We start from the raw sequence: 5,653 nt of genomic DNA, 5'->3' as shown, positions 1-5,653 counted from the left end.
ATCTGCTAACTAAGAAATGAAATAATAAAAGCGAAAAGAAGAACTTTTGTAACACACGAGGGCGTGTGCTGGTCAAGATGGCCGTGTCGGCGCTTTATATTTTATGTCGCTGCTTTATATTATATTTGTCATGCTGAAGCATTATACCATGTTCATGTTAATTTAAATAAATGATGAAATGTAAAGCAATTCGCAGAATTCTCTATATTGTCTAGAATTCGTCTTGTGTCCGTTCAATGCCTGGGCTACGCCTAGGCGCGACATGGCTGTAAGAAGTGTGGCGAGCTTTGAGTAGTTTCGGGCCTGAATTCCAGTGAGCTTCGACGCGACAAAAATGCAAGAACGCAGTCGCGTAGATTTGGGGTGCCAGGGTCCGTTATGCTAATCTGCCACAAGCCTATAAATACTGAGTGTGGTGTCGAAATGGCACAGTCTTCATTTGAGAGTTCAGCATGTCATTGCCTAGGAAACGCGCTGCCAGTGGCATCGACGGTATCGATGTAGTAAACGAAAATAATAATCATGCTCCGACAAATATGTATTCTTGATCAGGATCAATAGAGATCTCAGGAACTACATAAGCTAGAAAGTTGAGATTACGCATACAGACTCCATGTCGCAAATTTGTTGTAGTACTAAAATCTTCAGTCTTTTTAAGGATTTGCACTTATAATACTATACTATATTATTATACCATTGTCAATGGTATGGTATCGCACTTCTGATGCTTGGTGGTTAGCCATGCCGGTCGCCACATCCATCCATTATTAACATGTGTTAGCTTTATCGGTGTTGGGCAGGAGCCTGAATACGGCTGGTTGGTTGGAACCTTTTTGAGATGTGAAGCATTTCTTGTTAGTTTTCTAACACCTCCTTCGATTTCTACAATGATATTCTGTCTTTCTAACACAATAAAATCCGTCTTGTCGAAGTTTGATGTAAGTTTGTTCGGGAACACAACGTTTTTCAAAAATACTTTAACGCCCACTTCGATATCGAATTTCTTTGTCCCTCTTCTTTTGTCAGCTGTCTGCTTTCCCTTAAATTTTTCAATTATGTCTTTAACTCTTTCCCCAGAGTCCAAGGTTCGCTCGTAGATCTTTCCGATGCCTAGTATTTTGTCACGACTAACCCTTTTAAACATCAGTTTTGTGGGCGCTGCCCCTGTTTTTCCATGTGGGGTTACATTGTACATTAGGACAAACTTTTGGATTTTCTCTTTGTATTTTTAGGCGTTTTACAAGGGTTTTGTTTATGTTTTTAACTTTCCCATTGCGGTCAATACTGTGGGGATCTATCTTGTTTGATGCCGTAGTTAGAAAACTCCTCGCTAACGTATTGGCGTCCATAATTCATCTGTAGGTACTCTGGATATCCCAGTCTACAAAAGATATCTTTTATTGCCTCTATCAGGGTCGTGGATGATATGGTTTTAAGAAACTTATGCCCCATATATCGTGAGAAATAGTCAATAAAGACCAGAACATATTCATTGTTGGGTAAAGTACATAGTAAATCTGATGCCCATATCCACGGGCCAGTGGGGAGCTGATTTCTATCCATTGGGGCTGGCCAGATGTCTTGCGATACCAGTCAGCAATCTCCCGTTGAAAAAGTCGAGACAGTGCATCTGGTTTATAGATAACGGCGCTTTATGGATAACGGTGAACATGTATGGTTGGAGTCGTAGCTTGCGGGCCGGGGCTTTGACGTTGGTTTGAAAAAAGCTTCTAAGGGTTTGTGATCAGTTACGAGTTCAAAATGCAGACCTGTCAGGTAAGAGTAAAATTTATCCACCGCCAAAACCAGGACAAGGCTTTTGTTTTCTGTTTGAGAGTAGCGTTTCTCCACCTCTGACAGGGCCTTGCTAGCAAAGGTAATTATCAATGGTTCACCTGCTTTGAACTGCAATAAAACGACCCCGAGGGCAACCGGGCTAGCATCAATCACCCGCGTTCGATGCTTTGGATCGAAGTATGATAGCTTGGGTACCTTGGATAACATATTCTTTGAAATTGTTTTCGGTTTTTAGCAGCTTCTTTAGAGGATCTGTATGACTTGCAAGGTCCAGCATCAACTTCCCGACGTAGGTTACCAGACTGAGAAAACTCCGTGTGTCCTATTTGTTCTTTGGATCTCTGAAAGATCGTATGACCTGAATTTTCTAGGGATCGACTTCTATTCCCTTGTCGGATAAGATATGTCCGAGGAATTTTAGTTTGCTTGTCTTCCAGATGCACTTCTCTCTATTCAGTAGAACATTATATTCCTGAAAGATCTTGCACAGACTCCTGGAGTCTGTTTTCCCGTAGAATTACTTTGTTTGCCTCCTTCTCCTTAAATTCAAGGACGATGGGAGATATCCAAGCGGTTGGGCCAGTCACAGGGTCTAATATGTCTCGACAAAGGGCTTCTCTTAGTTTTTCCAGGAGCTGCCGGAACTCGCCTCACTGGTTGCTGAACGGGTTTTATGTCATAATCTATGGAAAGTTTTACTTCGATGTTTTTCCATTTCGGGAAAGGCGCCATTTCTTCAATCCGGTAAATGTTTCTTACCAGGCGGAGGACTTTTAACTCGATGTCCGTGTCTCAAACCAAAAGAGATTGTTTCCCATTTTCAATAACGTAAAATGAAGCAATCTCTTCGGTACCTGGCTTATCGGATAATAAAGCCTCGAAAATACAGATTGCTCGAAGTAATTTTTTAGAGGCATATGCTCGGAATTGCTTTTCCGAGTGGGTTCTTGCGTTAAAAACTGAGGGTTTTCTCTTTATATCTATTTATTTCTATGTATATCCGTACGAGGCATTTTTTAGGTTGCTCCTGTCGGACTTACGGAATCTGCCGTTCAACATTTCCTGGCGAAGTTTCCATCCTTCGAGCATTTATTGCAGGTGGCATTTCTTGCCGGACATGATGGGTCATTGGGTAAGTGACCAAACTTTCCGCACCTTGAGCATTCCCCACTCTGCTCGAAAACCGCGATTTGCAATTTTACAGATGGGCCCTGCAATTGGTCTTGATGTCATTTCTTTTGGTTCCCTGAAATAAACCAATTCTGTAAATGTTTTATTTATTTTCGTCGTTGGGCTCAACCAGCGCACCAGGTAAAGAATACTCTACTGACTGTAGCTGAACTCGTGCCAAGAGTAGTAGCTTACTCAATACCCTCCGCTATTGTAAACGTCCTTAGCCATTTCTCCCATTCATTTCGGATGATCGCCTCGCACTGAAACGGTTTTATGACACAGTCAGTCATTTTTAATCTATACCTAGATTTGGGGTTTACAACGAAAGCAACTATTCGATTTATAACTTGACTTGTAATTATTACCCAGCCTCAGTTCAATAATATTCCCATTTTACATTTGGGGTTTAGTTGTTTTCGTTTGTTTGTTTTTCCTTTGGCATGTGGAGCCTGTTCAACTCGGCCTTTATATTATAATTTTTTGTTGTATTATAATTAATTTCCTTTTTTTGGCTTGTACAACTACTTAGCTCCTCTCTTTAGTGCTTGTAATGCGCACTCGGCTTCAAAAATACTTTGACTTGCTTTTCTTAATATGCTTTGGCTTGTACCATTACTCAGCTTCTCTCTTTGAAGCTTGTAAAGCGTACTCGGCCTTAAAACTCTTAATTTTGCTATTCCTAATATGCTTTTGCTTGAACCATTACGCAGCTTCTCTCATTTGAGATTGTGATGCGTACTCGACCTTAAAACTCTTTATTTTTCTATTCCTAATATGCTTTGTCTTGTACCATTACTCAGCTTTTCTCCTTGGAGCTTGTGATGCGTAATCGGCCTTAAAACTCTATATTTAGTTTGGCTTCCTTTGGTTGCCAGAAGAGCAACTGTGAAGAGTAACTTCTTCACTTATCCGATTTTGCGGAGTGCGTGTGTGTGTGCTTAGCATAGGAAAAGGCGTTTGGATCCTGCTCTTCGCGCAGTTTAGCAAGCAGCCGATACTCGGCGCCGTTCTATAAAACGGCGAATCAGCGAGAATCGAGCTGTGGAGCAGGTCCAAAACACTGTTGCGCATAGGGAAAGACGTTTGGACCCTGCTCTTTGCGCAGTTGAGCAAGCAGCCGATACTCAACGCTGTTCTATAAGGAGGCGAATCAGCGGGATTCGAGCTGTGGAGCAGGTCCAGGTATTGCCGCGGACGCACGTGTGCGGGTGGCGAGAAGAATGGTCAAGGGCTTAGGGAAGCGTCACCGTTCCCAGACTAGGGTGAACAATTGGCGGGCTCTCAAAGGCATACGCCTCGCTAGCCACAACCTCCTGTCCCTTGCTCTGTCCCGGCCGGTCCCGCCGGACGCCTGTTCGGTTCTTCCAACGCACCGCGCTATCGCCCGGATACGCCGCAGTCCCTGTAGCAAGACGCCCAGTGAAAGACGAACGTTCCACCCTACCTTTTCTCTCCTGCCGGTGCGGTCGGAGCTGGATGGCCTGCTCGACGGCCTGGTTCCGCTGTCACGCCGCTCTCGTCGTCCTGGGTGGCGCGGATCTTCGTTGTTGGGCGCTCGTCCCGTGGGCTGAGAATTGTTGTCGTACGCAGACTCACGGAAGCTCACGGCAGCGGTTTCCCAAGGCAAACGCCTGCGAAACAGCAACACGCCAACCCCACGTCTGTTCAGACTGGTGGCGCCGGTACCACGCCTGCTCGGATCGCACGGACACGCCAGGCTATCGCCTGGTTCAAGTACGCGGTCTCCTACACAGTCCACCGGGTCTACAATCCCTGCCGCTTTTGTGGTGCCCTCCTAGGTCTGGCCTCGCCTGTTGAATGCCTCCGGGCTACTCGTGCTTCGTCGTTTGGACCTCAGCTACCTGCGTCTCAATTCGGAGACTTTCCTTGTCCCGAACGTCTTGACGTAGCGATCTTGCTCCTTGTTGACTACCACGGCTGTTGCTCTTCTGCTGATTTCGTTCTTCACTTGTTCACTGGTATACTTGTTCTCCTCGACTGTCCAGCTTCCAGCGTTCGGCCTGCTTTTATAGGCCGTCTCTAACGGTTCATCCCTCTGGTCTCCAGTCTCCGGATCCAAAGTCCACGGTTTTACCGTTGGCCCGGTCCAAAGTCCAGCTTGTACCGTTACTTTCCTTCAAACCTTCTGACTTCAGGCTCAGAGTCTCCAAACTCTCTTTCTCCGGGCTCTGAGTCTCCAAACTCTCTTTCTCCAGTTTAGAGTCTGCCAACTCTCTTCTCTCAGAGTCTCCAAACTCTCTTTTTCCAGTTCCGCACTGCCGTTACTACGCGTTGACTTGTTGCGTAACTGGCAACGGCAGGCAGTTTTAACTCCTCACAACGCTTGGATCCTGTATTTCGATCGGTGGAATAAGCAGCCGACAGTCGAGGTCGTTCAGAAAGGCCACAAAACAACAAGAATCGGGCTATAGAGCAGGAACAAAATACTGCAAAGCATTGAATATCGGAGTATCGCGCTGGTGAGCAAAAAGTAAATAACCCTGAACCGAAGTAAATACGTCCAAACTGTATGTGCTTGCGGACCATTCCACCTGCTCCAGGAATTCGAGGGGTTTTTCTGCTCCGTCGAAGCGAAAAGACCACTCTCTTACTTGCTTCGCTACTTTTGCGTAGTCCGGCTGGCTGGGCCTGGGTCTTTCTGGACTTGGTCTCCTTTCCCTGC

The sequence above is a fragment of the Drosophila teissieri genome, unplaced genomic scaffold, assembly GCF_016746235.2.
Source record: "Drosophila teissieri strain GT53w unplaced genomic scaffold, Prin_Dtei_1.1 Segkk18_quiver_pilon_scaf, whole genome shotgun sequence".
Taxonomy (NCBI): Eukaryota; Metazoa; Arthropoda; class Insecta; order Diptera; family Drosophilidae; genus Drosophila; species Drosophila teissieri.
This window is presented reverse-complemented; position numbering follows the sequence as displayed.